This window comes from Ursus maritimus, unplaced genomic scaffold (assembly GCF_017311325.1).
Source record: "Ursus maritimus isolate PB19 unplaced genomic scaffold, ASM1731132v1 scaffold_32, whole genome shotgun sequence".
Classification (NCBI taxonomy): Eukaryota; Metazoa; Chordata; class Mammalia; order Carnivora; family Ursidae; genus Ursus; species Ursus maritimus.
Genome location: NW_024425786.1, coordinates 14118543 through 14133792, shown reverse-complemented (window position 1 = coordinate 14133792; position 15250 = coordinate 14118543). Strand labels below are relative to the sequence as shown.

General features: G+C 44.3%; 1 protein-coding gene across 1 annotated transcript in view; it reads right to left on the bottom strand.

Annotated features, from left to right (window-relative positions):
- The window catches only part of MICOS10 (mitochondrial contact site and cristae organizing system subunit 10), a 29704-nt gene that overhangs the window by 3809 nt on the left and 10645 nt on the right, over window positions 1-15250 (bottom strand). The gene's annotated exons all lie outside the window — the stretch shown is intronic.

The window sequence follows — 15250 nt, the reverse complement described above, 5'->3', positions numbered from 1 at the left end:
CTCATCTCAGAGGCTGTACAGATGCCTTTGGTCCTTCTGCCTGCAACAGGGGAGGGAAACTTTATTCCCAATTCCGTCTAGACAAGTCTGGCGGGGTAGGGGAGCGAGCCAAGAGACAGTTCTTGAGTCGACGCTCTGGGCCCCGCTCGCAAACAGTGTCCGGCATCTCGGGCACTCCGAGCCCTCTTCCGTAGGGTGCCGGGGCCGGGACGTCAGACTGGAAGCAACGTCAGCTGGAAGCTCCCCTTGTCATTTTCGCACTTTGCGTGACGGCAACTTTTTGAGGAATAGGGAAAGGAGTGATCCAGAAAGTTCGCAAAGGCTGTCACAGGTCAGACACAAGTCAGAGTCCTCAGAGGGAAAGTGTTCCCTCAAAAGCCCCGAATGTGAAGATTAGTCTCCTTCCCTTGTTTTCACTCATAGGGCATCTTCAACCACTATCTTTCAAAATAAAAGAACAAATGCAAGCCTATTTTAATGGTCTGGTAGGAAAAAAAAAATTAAATACCTAATTTTCAATCAAACCTCACAGGAACCTAAGCTTGTGGGGGAAAAAGACTAGATCCTCATTTTTACCAGTATTTCTCAAACCTTGGTTATTCTAGTGCTGCCATCACAATTTTTGCTAAATCTACATTACCTTCACAATTACTTAATCATTAAAAAAAAAAAAAGACAAGAAAATCAATGCACATATTTCATTAAATGAATTTGGCCTGAACTTAAATAATACTGGTGTAATCATAGCTTTGAGTGCTAGTTACATCTTTTTCATAAGATGTGTTAAAATGAGGGGCGCCTGGGTGGCTCAGTTGGTTAAGCGCCTGCCTTCGGCTTGGGTCATGATCCCAGGGTTCTGGGATCGAGCCCCACATCGGGCTCCTTGCTCAGTGGGCAGTCTGCTTCTCCCTCTCCCTCTGCCTCTCTCTCTCTGTCTCTCGTGAATACATACATAAAATCTTTTTAAAAATGTGTTAAAATGAATGTAGAACCATTAAAAGAATTTTTTTTTTTGGTCTGTGGTACCATTTTAGGGGGAAAAAAATCACCACCCCCGAACTATAGTGATACATGTCCCAAACTCTGAAGTCATTTTTCCATTATCGAAAAAGTTATACACACCAAGAAAGAGTGCCAAGGTCTGATTTTATATTTGTTTTTGAGACTTGACAATTGTTTTCAGACCTTTCAGAGTATTCTGAGGCTCTTCACGAAGTGTCTACTCCAGGGTCCGGCCAACCTCTTTACAATTAAGCACCACAAAAAAGTCCCGAGTCTCACTTTGCCTTAATACTTTTCCAATTTTGGCTGTTGGAATTCTGAGAGCTTCTCCGTCTAACCATGATTTTAGGCTACTGCAGTGTAAACACTCGAAGTCCTTCCCCGGTCAGCAGCCTGACCTCTCTGCTCTAGACACAGAACTTCGGCACAAGCAAGCTAAAACACCAGTTTTCATCCACCCATGCAACCAGCCAGCTGAAGGAGGCCTGAAGAAAGTATTAAGGCCACTTACTCAGAATGATTTCTGACCACTCCCCACACATATGCGGCCATGGTGTACAGGTTTCTCTCCTATGACTGCATCCTATACAAATGTGACTTTTCATTAAAAATCATGACTTTGCCCCGTCCAACAGACCCTGCATTAGGTTTAGTGCTCAACTTCAAAATGCAGTATCTCAGGGGCGCCTGGGTGGCGCAGTCGTTAAGCGTCTGCCTTTGGCTCAGGGCGTGATCCCAGCGTTCTGGGATCGAGCCCCACATCAGGCTCCTCCGCTGGGAGCCTGCTTCTTCCTCTCCCACTCCCCCTGCTTGTGCTCCCTCTCTCGCTGGCTCTCTCTCTCTCTCTGTCAGATGAATAAATAAAATCTTTAAAAAAACAAACAAAATGCAGTATCTCAAAATCACTCGTGTCACCCCAATGTCCATATAATTTATAACATGGTGGGAAGCCAGTCAGACCACAATAGTTAAACCTGTTCAAGGCTGACATCATCTGAAGGAAAAGGAATTAACATTTTGGTACTTCCCATGACTACCCACCATTCTCTCCCCCTCCCTGCCCCCAAATTCTCTTTCAAACCAAACGACAATCTGATACAGTATCATCCCCCATTTTTCAGATGCACAAAATAATCTGCTCAAGGGTACTCTGTTCAGTTAGTGGTAGAACAGTGAACGGGGCCCAGGTCTGCCAGACTCCAAAGCCACTCTACCCGCTATGTCTTGACACTGGAGTCCCCTACAATTTCAACCCCGACACAATCACTAGCTCCCAAGGGAAAATTGGAGTGTCAAGATTTCTACTGCCACTGAAGTAAGATACAGCCAAAAACCAAATTGTGCTTCCCACGCAACAGCCCAGAACGCTCGGCAACCGGGGCAGTAACAAGTCTGCACAAGGCCAAAGGGCTTGTTCAGATCCATTCCCAGACTAATCCTACTGCACACGTCACAGACAGAAGTCCACCTGGTAGGTGAGATTCAAGAGCTTCAGAGAAATTAGGGGCGCCTGGGTGGCACAGCGGTTAAGCGTCTGCCTTCGGCTCAGGGCGTGATCCCGGCGTCCTGGGATCGAGCCCCACATCAGGCTCCTCCGCTGGGAGCCTGCTTCTTCCTCTCCCACTCCCCCTGCTTGTATTCCCTCTCTCGCTGGCTGTCTCTATCTCTGTCGAATAAATAAATTTAAAAAAAAATCTTAAAAAAAAAAAAAGAGCTTCAGAGAAATGAAAGCTATCACGATTGATACTCCTTGGCGAGAATCTGCTGTCGCCCAGTTTATAAAATGGCACTGGGTTCTATTTCAAAGCAACTTGCCTCACCCCCTTGCAGCTGGAAGATGAGTAAGACAGTAAATTGGTAGTAGAAAATGAGGTAAAGGATTTGGACTGGCTTACAGATTTCAAACCAGGCAATGGGATGGGGAGGTAGGCCAGTAAAAACATAATGGCTTACAATCAGAGCTTTTGGTCTTCTCCATCTGGAAGGCAATTTTTTGGCAAACAAATCAAAAGCCCAAAAGGAAAATATTTCAGCATTTTTCTTGTCCTTCTGACTCCATGCCTGTCTCTCCTATTTTTCCCCAAGGAAAGAAAGCTCTCAGAAGCTCAACTTTTCCAAGTAGTAGACCAAGAATGATGGTAACCCACTGTTACCAGCATCACTCACCACAGAGACGAGAAATGTCTCGGCATCAATCAACGCAACACAGGAAAGCTTTACCCCAGACACTTAAGCTCAGGTATATGCCCAACACCGAGTTCTGCTCCCAGCAAAGGCACCTACCCGCACATCTGAGCTCCAAATCCCAGTTCAGACTGAGCAAAAGATGGAGGGTGCTCGACGGCCTTCAACTGGGCTGCTACCTCTTCAATTCTTAAGAGTGATTTTCCCCCCTCCATTTCTGTGTTTTTAAGACACAAAATAACAAGACTGTTCTCCTCAGAAAAAAGTAATACAGAAACTGATTTTTTCAATGCCCATGTTTTATTTAAACTTAGCTATCTCGGTTATTTGAGAGATTAGCAACGGCGGAGCCGCTGATGAGTTTTACAGGCTCAAGTTCTCACATGCTGGATTTCTTTTAAAAGGCAACATGCTGCTTCAAAGAAAGTCCCACCTGATCCGGGGACACCCACTCTGCAGCTGTTTCCACTAAAGATTGGCACCTCTAGGCCATGTTTAAACTTCGTAACAATAAAACATGAAAGGTTTGTCTTACAATAAAAACAAACCAACATGGAAAAGAGAAGAGCTTTCTCCGCCTTTGGCCACTTTTTTGTGTTGTTGCATGACAAGCTCTCTTAGAGGAAAAAAGCCAAAGGAAAAAGTACAAAGCATTTTTCACCTTCCCTGGAAGCAAATATTTAACTATGAATAAAGTTTATATAACTTCGCCTTCCCCCCACTCAAGCCTGTTCTTTTGCTCTGTCTGGAATGACAAATCACCCTAAAGGAAAGAAATGCCTGATGATAGGTACACATCTTCCCCATGGCAAAGTCCACAGTTATGAGGGGAAGGAGGGGGCAAGGCAAGCACACACACACACACACACACACACACACACACCCAGAGGAGCCTTATGGAATTGACATTAGGCAAGGAGCCCATGCTCTGAAACCATTTCTTTTGGAAAGGAAAAAGAATTGGCACAAACTCTTTCAAAAAGAAAGGACTCCAAATCAATCTAATCCTGCACTTCAGTGCACGCTTAGTGCCCAAAAGGACATCATAAAGCTGGCTAGGACAGAAACACAAATTTTTAGGAAGGACCAATTCCTTAGCAGTTCATCTGATACTATTTTAATAAGAAAACAAGAACTCACTCACTCCCACTAGCGACACATAAAATACATGTACAATATTGCCGTAGCTTATGCCCAAGCGGGTTTTGTAACAGATTTAAAAGAATAGCAACCCAAAGCAGTCCATCCGTGTACGCCTTAAGCCACGTTCTGTGTAAGGAAGGGGAGGAAATAAATATATGTTGACGGCCATTACTGTGACATGTGGACAACTTCCGGTTCCAACTTTATTTAGAAAAATCTTAGCTCTTGCCATGCCACCCAGCATAACGCTTTACTTCACTGCTGATCATTAAGAAGCAAGCATAATCGGCAAGAATTAACAAGCAGGCTACACAGTCGGATTGCAGTCTCGGGGTAGAAGTGTACTTTGGACGTGAGCCCCTACGCAGAACAAGTTGGAGCAATCCACGCTCTTGCGGAACCGACTTGGTAAAAGCTGCACTTGCCAACGGACTTGCAGGGCCAGGAGGCGGCACTCACTGTTTAGAGGGGCACAGAAAAAAAATCCTCATCAAGTCACTTAGAACTAACATTTCCAGGAAAGATCACGGGGGGGGGGGGGGAGACCATGGGCCCATTTTATTAATAACTTTATTATACAATATTAAGTTCTCCTTCCAGCTTATGTTTACCATTTTATTTTTATTTATTTTTGATTTTTCATTTTTATTAAGTTTTTAATTTTAATTCCAGTATAGTTAACAGATGTCATATTAGTTTCAGGTGCACAATACAGTGGTTTCAACAATTCTCTACATTACTCAGTGCTTGCCATGAGAAGTGGACTTATATTTCACACGTTAAACAAAGCTCCTAATAAATTTATGAGCCTAATGTATAGTTATCAACGCTAAAATCTGACCTGTATCTAAAAATTAAGTAAAAATGCAAAGCAACTCCATTTTAATTTCTATAACTTATATCGAAATGTAGGAGTAAAAACTTAAGTACCACTGCACTGGCAATTTTGTGAATATGAGAAGCTTCAGGAATTCCAAGCAAGTCTTTCAGATCCCTAGAAGCCACGTGCCAAGCAACTTTATTCATAAATGTCTGAAAGAAAACAGAAAAGTTCTAAAGCAAGGAGGGCTTTAGTCTCCCACCAAGTGGCATGGCAAGAGGACTGGTGTCATCACGAGATGGGCCTATGTCAACCACTGTTCGGCCGCTAGCTCTCTGACCGCACGTCCATTACTGAGGTCACCTGGCCTCAGCCCGCTAGGCTATAGAGTAAACACAATCTCACAGGGTTGCTGTTTCAGGAAAACGGAAGGCATCTGGCAGTGTCTGGGAAAGAACTCAAGTGGTCGTAAGTTCTGTTATTTCTCTAATCAAACTCAAAATAGGTCAAAAGTGTCATGTAATAGTTATTCCTCTATTAAAATACAACCCACTGGCTTGCCTAGGATCACACTGTGCGTGAACCATGGCTGAAAGTCACGACCTCCCCCCCAACTCTGTGTGGGGATCAGCAACTGTTTATAGGAACACCTCAGGTTTTGACAGACGTTTTTCTTAAAAACAGGGGATTCCCTCAGACTCATGGCTGACTAGAACGTTTAAAATATGATAAAAATTTTCCTGGGGCTATCTGGTGTTTCATAAAGCTCTATTCATGCTTTGAACATGGATTAATATCAAACTGATCTATTTATAATGGGCACACGTTCTTGTTCAATCAGGTTTCGATCAATGCTATTACAATCATCAAATGCATTTGTTATGACAGAACAAACAAGAATGCGCTTTTATAGAGAAGTACCCTTGGGACTGAGTTTAGTGAGAGTTACATTTCCAAGAAACATTCCTGATTTATGAAAGATGCTCAGGGCCCAATTTAGGAGGGAAAAAAAAAGTTTTAAGTCAGCTCCAAAGTGTGTTACTTAATGCTCTGAGGCAAAGACAGACTGTCCAGGTGTCCACGTGTAAATGCCAAGTCATGTGAACTACCCAAGAAAGTGGGCCGGACCAAAGACCCAGAGACTGTAAATTCAGTCTGTGTTCTCCAGCCTCTCAAAAGTCAGCATCGCTGGGGGTACGGAGGAAGCGGACGCAGAAGGTGGCTACTGTGCGAGACCTCCACCCTCCTGCGGCTACCCGGACTAGACGCAGGCTGGAACGTCAGCAGGGATTTCTCGGGTGGACATCAATTCCCGGGATCCTGCTCAGAACAAGCCAGCCAGCCAGCAGAAAACAGTGAAGACAGGGAAGGGAAATGCCGAGTCATTACTGGGGTGCTCCGCTTCAAGAAAAGCCAAACTCACTACAAGGGTCCTTTTAAATGAGTGCGTGTAGCACGTGATCCAACTTCCGGAATTCTGACAGCCACACGACTTTCCAAGAAGGTACAAAGGAAGAAACAGGTTTGGTACACGTTGTACTAACATATAATTAGCTAATAAATTCACATGCGGGCAGAGCATGTAGGAAAAGGAGAAAACGCTCTGAAGAGTAATTTAAGGGTGACTGAAAAAAAAAGCAGAATTACTAAGTCTCAATAAACACAGTAAGACACAACGCATTACACTTACTGGGGGGGCGGGTGCAGTGGACGTACTAACATTTACGCTGTCAGGCCCTGCATATTGTTTCTATGCATTATTTCATTTGATCCACAGAACCACCTTGTAAGGTGTACTATGATCCTGTCTCCCAGAAGAGGAAACAATTTAGTGGACCTGACTTACCCAAGTACACACAACTAAAAAAGTAGAATTCAAACCCAGGCTGTCTGACTCCAAAGTCAAGGCTCTTTCCCAGACACAGGGGTAAACTTCATGGAGGGTTGAGCAGAACAGCAGGGCAACTGGTCTAATGTTACATATGAGAACAAAGTGTTTTCTGCATTGTGGCAGGTAGTTTATGGCTATGTTACTCTTCAGTCCCTCAAGAAAACAACAGAAACCACGGAAGTCTGACTTTTCAGGAGTGGTAACAAAAACCTGAAATTACTCAGAATCAATGAGAAAGAGTCCACAACCCAAACTGGGAAGTACTTCCCTCTGTGCACTGGCTGGACATCAGATGAATCCAAATGGGCTGAGAGCTGATAAAACGAATCCAAATTCATCCAAAATGCTCAGAAGGATATCTTCCAGTGAGTCCCTTCCCTCCCCATAGCCCCAAACCTTCTAGCCCATCCCCATCAATATAATAACTGGATTCTCACCTTTGGGAAAGGAAATATAAGAACCTGGGATATCGTGTCTAATGATAGACATGTCTATCATTACAGAGATTATGTTGTCATCTACTCCGGATTCAAATGAAAAACTCAATGGAGAAACAAGAACCAATAATTTCTCTTCCTTATACATTTACTCGAGCTACATTTATGAGCATTTATTAAGTAGAAGGCACAGGTGTTTCTTCTTTGAAGGTGGGAATTGTTACACGGCGTTCTACTTCAGTGATAAGGTTGTGTGGACTTGGGGGTAAGACGGGTTAAATGTGAAGGAGAATACCGGTAGGTTTCTTATTAGTTGTGTGTCTCAGTCCTTGGGCAAATGATAGAACTCCTCCCAGCATCCGTTTCTTCATATGGAAATCAGGAATACTAAAAGTACCTGTGCCCGACTGGGAAACAGTGAGGATGACACAGCAGAACAAGTGTAAAAAGCCCGGAAGAACAGTGCACCGCACACTGTAACTGCCGTCCCCTTCCTCTCCCAACCAGCCAAACCATCCTGGCGGGTTAGAGAAGGGAGCGGGGAGAAGGTGGGAAGATTGTTCAAGAACAAATCAAAAGTTCAAATATTTACAAGAGTCCGGGGCTCAACACAGGTCAGAAATAAATAAGACAGAGCCTCTTCCCTGGGGAGCTTGTGATCAGGAAAGGAGAATAAGTCACGTATCCAGAAAACTAGGAGGGACCATGTTCTGCTGGTCCAGAGGAAGAGGGACACACTTAGCTGGGAAGATTTTTTTAAAATACTCAAGAGGGGCGCCTGGGTGGCGCAGTTGTTGAGCGTCTGCCTTTGGCTCAGGGCGTGATCCCAGCGTTCTGGGATCGAGCCCCACATCAGGCTCCTCCGCTATGAGCCTGCTTCTTCCTCTCCCACTCCCCTGCTTGTGTTCCCTCTCTCGCTGGCTGTCTCTGTCTCTGGCGAATAAATAAATAAAATCTTAAAAAAAAAATACTCAAGAAAGAGGGGTCATCTGAGTTGTGCTAAAGAGTAGACTCAACAGCTACTGAGGGGCACGTGCTCCACCCAAGGCTCGTGCAGGGAAACTGTGGGGCGGGGGAGGGGGCAGCCTGTCTGAAGCATGAGGCATGTCCGGGAGAGCAGGAGATAAGGCTAGAAAGGGATGGGGCCATTCTGAAGGCCCCAAAACATGACGGCACTTAATCTAGCAGGCAGGAGGCCGTCCTAAAGAGTATTCTAAAATATGTCACCTGACCGAAGCTCTGCTTTAGTAAGACTCATCTAAGGTATGTAGGATCCCTTGGAAAGGAAGAGACATTCTGTTGGCAGAATTTACAGGACGTAACAACTATGTGTATGCTCGTCTGGGGTTTGGGGGCTGCAGTGGGGCAGGTTGTCAAAGAAAATGCTGAGAACGCCTATCTGGATAACTAGAAAAACATGGGTGCTATTTAGAACATTCACCAAATAACCTTTTAATACCAAATTCCCTTTATCTAAAATACAACTGGGTTTATAAAACTGCAACATCCAGGGGCGCCTAGGTGGCTCCATCAGTTGAGGCTCAGACTCTTGATTTCGGCTCAGGTCATGATCTCGGGGTCATGGGATGGAGCCCCATGTCAGGCTCTGAGCTCAGCATGGAGTCTGCTTGTCCCTCTCCCTCTGCTCCTCCCCCCCACTCATGCTGTCTAAAATAAATAAATAAGATCCTTAAAAAAAAAAAAAGGAACCTCTACAATGTTTTCAGGAACACTGTATGGCATTAAGTGAAAAGCATTCACTAAACACTTAAGCTTCAGGAGCCTATTATCTCATTTAATCCTGACGATAAACTTCTTTTATTAGCCCCATCTTACAGGCCAAGAAATGGAGACACAGAATGGTTAAGTACCTTGCCCCAGGTCACACATCTGGGATTTGAACCCAGGCAGCCTGACTCCAAAGGCCTGGTCCTTGATCACCCCCCTCACAGATACACAAAGCTATTATAATAATTTTGACTCCCCAAAGGAAACGGAATACTTTCCCAAATTCATCCTGGCCAACACCATGCGTGAGCATTCCCTTAATCAGAGGAGCTGAGGACCTGCCCTGGGCGGCGGCTGTGCTAGGCCGGGCAGCCGGTAAGTTCACGGTCCAGTGCTGGAACTGACTGTAACCAGAAACTCGAGGTGCGAGGTACAATGACGGAAACAGGATGCACGAAAAGCACTGGGAGGATACCCAAACCATTCGGGAGGGCTAGAGAAGGGGCAAAGGAAAGGGGCTCCCAGGAGCTCCTTGGTGCCAAATTATGAGTCTGAGGCAGATGGAGCAAGTCTCTCATGACACACAAAGGGCCCCAGGCCTCTACTGTAAGCAGGAGGGAAGCAAAAAAGGGAATTAGGGGCACCGGGGTGGCACAGCGGTTAAGCGTCTGCTTTCGGCTCAGGGTGTGGTCCCGGCGTTATGGGATCGAGCCCCACATCAGGCTCCTCCGCTGGGAGCCTGCTTCTTCCTCTCCCACTCCCCCTGCTTGTGTTCCCTCTCTCGCTGGCTGTCTCTGTCTCCGTCAAATAAATAAATAAAATCTTTAAAAAAAAGGGGGGGGGAATTAATCGGGGAAACAACATCCAATGAGCACTTGACAACGGGCTTGCTCTGGCAGCAATGGGGACAGATGTGAAGAGGCCCTCATCAGAGATGGGGGTGAAGGAGAAAGCCATCACAGTAGCCCAAGTGAGAGACAGGTCCAGACCACAGACTCTCTTCTGTCCATCTGACTGCAAAATGGTATCTTACATACTGGGGTCTCTCCTCAACAGCCCCGCCTCTGCCTCCCCTGTACCCCCTGCTAGGCAGAACCGAAAGGTGAGCAGCACACGTTACAGCGCGACTCTGGTCAGGGGTTAGGAACTTGTGAGCAGTGGGAGCGACCATGCTCAGGGACGACTCTAAAATACGGCGTCCTTAAGACACAGTCACGGACAAAGCTAAACAGAGATAGAAAAGGGGCTCAAATATTTGAAAACTATACCAATGGTTTTGCATTTAAAACCATTTGCATTATTGTTGGTGCAAATGGGGAATATCCCAAATCAGCATTTGCAAAGGTGTTAGAAGGATTCACCTGAATTTCAGGGCCTCTGTGAGCAAGCGACTTTTTCTCTGCTACTCAAATCTGGCTCTAATAAGGGGCCCCAGAGAGGCGACAGCACCCAGCTGACTGTATGTTCCCGTAGAAGCCCACAGTCTTTCTGAAAGGCATCATTACTCTACAAAGCCCCAAGAACAAACCTCTCCAAATCACTGGACTTGCACACATAAAGAAACCAAGAATTCAATTTTCATAAACTGAGTAAAGAAAAAAAAAAGTCTTCTAAAACAGAAGTTATGAGCTGAAATAAAATGAATTTCAAGTTGTAGTGGGAACAAGAAGAAAAATAAGTTGTGAGTTTTTGATGGTCACAGCCAATCTTTTCTGGGAACTGGTCAGATTAGTAGCATATATTCTAAAGTCAAGACAATGCATGACTAGAGCAGTAATATACTCTATTTTTGCTTCTAATCAGAATGGGATATTGATGAGCTCATTAATTCAGGGTTTGTCACATACAGGCCTATACTAAAATGGTTAAAAAAAAAAAACCTACAACTCATGGATTTCGATTTAATCATCTGAGATGATGCCAAGAAAGTGGCAGCTTTCTTAGGACCGCTTCCTGGTAAAAGCTCAGTTACGTTGCTTAAGTCATTCGCTTCAGTTAATCATTTAAAATCTATCAGACAGAAATTGTGAGTGGTTTACACGTGCAGGTTCTGACAATCAGAAACATTTGTTCTAACTCGTAAACATTTGTCAAAGTAAGTCTACAAATCTGTCAACAATTATGTCAGAGTGTTACAATAATTATAAATTATCCTAAGCATTCTAATGCAGCTTTAGGTTGGATAAAGAAACTTGACATAAACATAGTGGATTTCAATTCCTCCCATATACACTGTTAACTATGACTCAAATAGCTCTAAATTCTACCTAAGATACCCAACTGAAGCAACTTTGGAAAGTCTGTATAGTTTCCAAAAAGCACTGCGATCTGCCCGCTCTCAACAGCTGTGCCTCACACCATTTTGCTACTCGGCTCCCCGTTGTCATTCATTAATACTGACTCATATTCTCATATCCCATATCCTTCTCATATGCATGCATGTGGTGGGTTTTTTTTAAGGCCCTAAAAATAATGGCCTATGCTTCTTTAAAATCATTTTATTCTGTGTGTTCCTTTTTTTTTTCTTCACTTCATTTCTCACCTCGATTTCAGTTGCTGAAAAAGTATGTGCATATAGATATATGAATATATGGCCTGTGTCATGCGAGTATTAGTCTGAAAGACTGTGGCAGGGGAGCCACGGGGAGTATGAACTTGAGGGAAGTTACATAAGCCTAGGGCAAGGTTTCTCAACCTCTACTACTGACATTTAGGGTGTACAATCCTTTGGTGCTGTTCTGCACATTGTAGGATGTCTGGCAGCGTTCCTGTCCCCTACCTACTAGATGTCAGTAGCGTTCCCACTCTCCCATCCCCTATTTGGCAACCATGCAAGTCGCCAGACATTGCCAAATGTCCCCAGGGGGTAGGAGGTAGCGGTAAATAACTCCCGGTGGAGAACCACTGGTCTAGGAGTTTACAATTTATAAAGTGCTTTCACGTCCATTCAGATCATTATCTTATCCTGAGCCTCATCAAAACCATGTAGGGACTAGCATCCCAAGCGTACAGACGAGGAGGGGCATCTGGCTGGGTCAGTGGGTACAGCATGTGACTCTTGATCTCAGGGTTGAGTCTGAGCCCCACACTGAGTGTGGAGCCTACTTAAAAAAAAAAAAAAAAAGACAACCAAGTTTACAGACTAGGAAATTGAGGCTCAGAGACAGCCCGTAACTGTCCCAAGCCCATTTGGCTTTTCACTATCCTGCACTGCTTCTCCAGCTAAAGGCCCTCAGCTTCCACACCCTTAAGTTTATGAATTCAGAGACGTCCAAGGCAACAATGGACCATCACATCCACCAAAAGCAAACCCCTTAACAGGTCACCCAATGAGAAACTCCATTAATAGACACAAATATAATTTCAAAGTTGGCAACAAGCTTAAAAAGATTTTCACTTTAAAGTACTAACCTGTTAAATAACAAAACTAGACTTAACATATTCATTTAAAGATTATTCATAATCCTCAAGTACAGGAACCAAATGGACTCCCTAAATAACTTAAAAACATTTTTTCAAAGATTTTCTTTTTAAGTAATCTCTACACTCAACATGGGGCTCAAACTTACAACCCCGCGATCAAGTCTCACGCTCCACCAGCTGAGCAGCCTGCCCCTAGATAACTTTTTTAAACAGAAACTGTTCTTATGTGTTTATTTGCTTACACTATAAAAACAGCAAAGTTAATGATCCTCCCCACCTAGCATCATCAGCATTCCCAAGAGATAATTTGGATTAAGTTTATTGTTTATCATTCCATTTATATAAATGGGATCACACATCATGCATGTTTTACAACTTGCTTTTCTCACTTTATAATTATCAAGGACACCATTCTGTGACAGTACGTCTTTTTTTCTAAGATTTATTTATTATTTTGGAGAGAGCGTGCATGCACGCACGAGAGAGAGAGAGAGAGAGAGAGAGCACGCGTGCGCACAAGGGGAGGGGCAGAGGGAGAGAAGGACGGAGAATCCCAAGCAGATTCCCCACTGAGTGCGGAGCCCCACACGGGCTCGGTCCCATGACCCTGAGACCATGACCAGAGCCGAAATCAAGAGGCGGACACTGAACCGACTAAGCCACCTAGGCGGCCCAACAGCACGTCTTTTAAAAACTTTTTGAAATACAACCTACAGACAGAAAGCTGCACAATTACGTGCACCACGAGATGTATTTTCAGACTTAAAACACCCACGGTACCAGCAGCCAGAGCAAGACGCAGAGGATGACCAACATCCGCAGAAGCCTGCCTTGGGCTCCCTTTTTCAAAGCTCTCCATCCGAGGGCAATCGTCTTCTTTCTGACTTCTACAAATACAGAGTAGTTCTGCCTGCTTCTCAACTCCTATAAATGGAATCACACAGTGAGTCCGTCAGCCGAACACCTGGGAACAGTTGTACGTCGTTCATTATCACTGCCGCAGAGCAGTCCATCACAGCAGCGCACCACCATCCACTCAGCCCTTCTGTGCGGACGGGCACTTGGGTAGCTTCCCGTCGGTGCAAGTATGAACCGTGTTCTATGAACAGTCCGGTGTAAGTCATCTGGGGAACACATGGATGCATGTCTGCTGGGTAGATACCAAGGCATGAAACTGTGGTGTCACACGGCACACATACGGTTAGCTTTAGTCGGTACTGCCAGTTTTCCAAAGCGGTTCACCGATTAATACTCCCACAGGCAGTCTGAGGCTTCTGGTTGCTTTTATTCTCACCAACACGGAGTATTTTTGGTTTTAAGTAACTTTTGGAAGTATAATTTCTGTAGAATAAACTGCAGCCACTTAACGTGTTTGACAAGTGTATATACCTGTGAAACCACCACTCCAATAGTGAAACAGAACACTGCTGTCACCCCTAGAAGTTTCCTTGTGTTCTTTTGCAGTCCACCATTCCCTCCACCCTTTGCCCCAGGCAACCACTTCTCTACTTTGTCATTACAGACTGGTTTGCATTTTCTAGAATTTTATATACAAATGGCATCATATAAATGGAATACAGTAGGGGCGCCTGGCTGGCTCAGTCAGTAGAGCATGTGACTCTTAATTTCAGCGTTGTGAGTTCAAGCCCCACACTGGGTGTGGACCCTACTTAAAAAAAACATTTTTTAATGGAATACAGTATACACTCTTTTGTGTCTAGCTTGCTACTCAACATAATGATTTTGAAATGTACATATGTGGTTGTATGTATTAGAATTTGCTTTTATTAATGAATAGTCCACTTTATGGACAGTCTAGATTTTGTTTATGCATTCACCTATTCATGGACTTCTGGGTTCTTTCCAGTCTGGGGGCATTGTGAGTAGAGCTGCTATGAATATTCATATATAAGACTTGATGTGAACAAATGTTTTCGTTTCTCTTGGGTGGATACCTATGAGTGGAATGACGAGATTGTATATTTATAAAAAACTACTAAACAGTTTTACAAAGTGGTTGTACTATTACACAACCCCATGAACAGGAGAATTCCAGCTGCTCCACATCCTAGTGGAACTTCAGCATGCTCTGTCTTTTTAACTATTTTAATAGGTGTGGAAGGGTATTCTCATTATGATTGAAATTTGCATTTCCCTAATGACCAATAATATTGAACATCCTTTCGTATGCTTCTTTGCCATTAGTATAATTTCTTTTGTGAAGAATCAAACATTTTACCCTTTTTTTAAGATTTTATTTCTTTATCTGAGAGGGAGAGAGAGAGAAAGCATGAGCAGGGGGAAGGGGTAGAGGGAGAGGGAGAAGCAGACTCCCCACTGAGCAGGGAGCCGGACTCAGGCTCAATCCCAGGACCATGGGATCATGACCTGAGTCAAAGGCAGATGTTTAACCAACTGAGCCACCCAGGCGCCCTCACCCATTTTCTCAAATGGGTTGTCTTCTTACCATTAAGTTTAAGAGTTCTTTATTTTTTTTTTAAAGATTTCATTTATTTATCTGAGAGAGAGAGAGAGCACACAAGAGCACATGGGGGGTGGGGGGGGGAAGGGCAGAAGCCAAGGAAGCAGCAGACTCCCCACTGAGCAGGGAGCCTGACACAG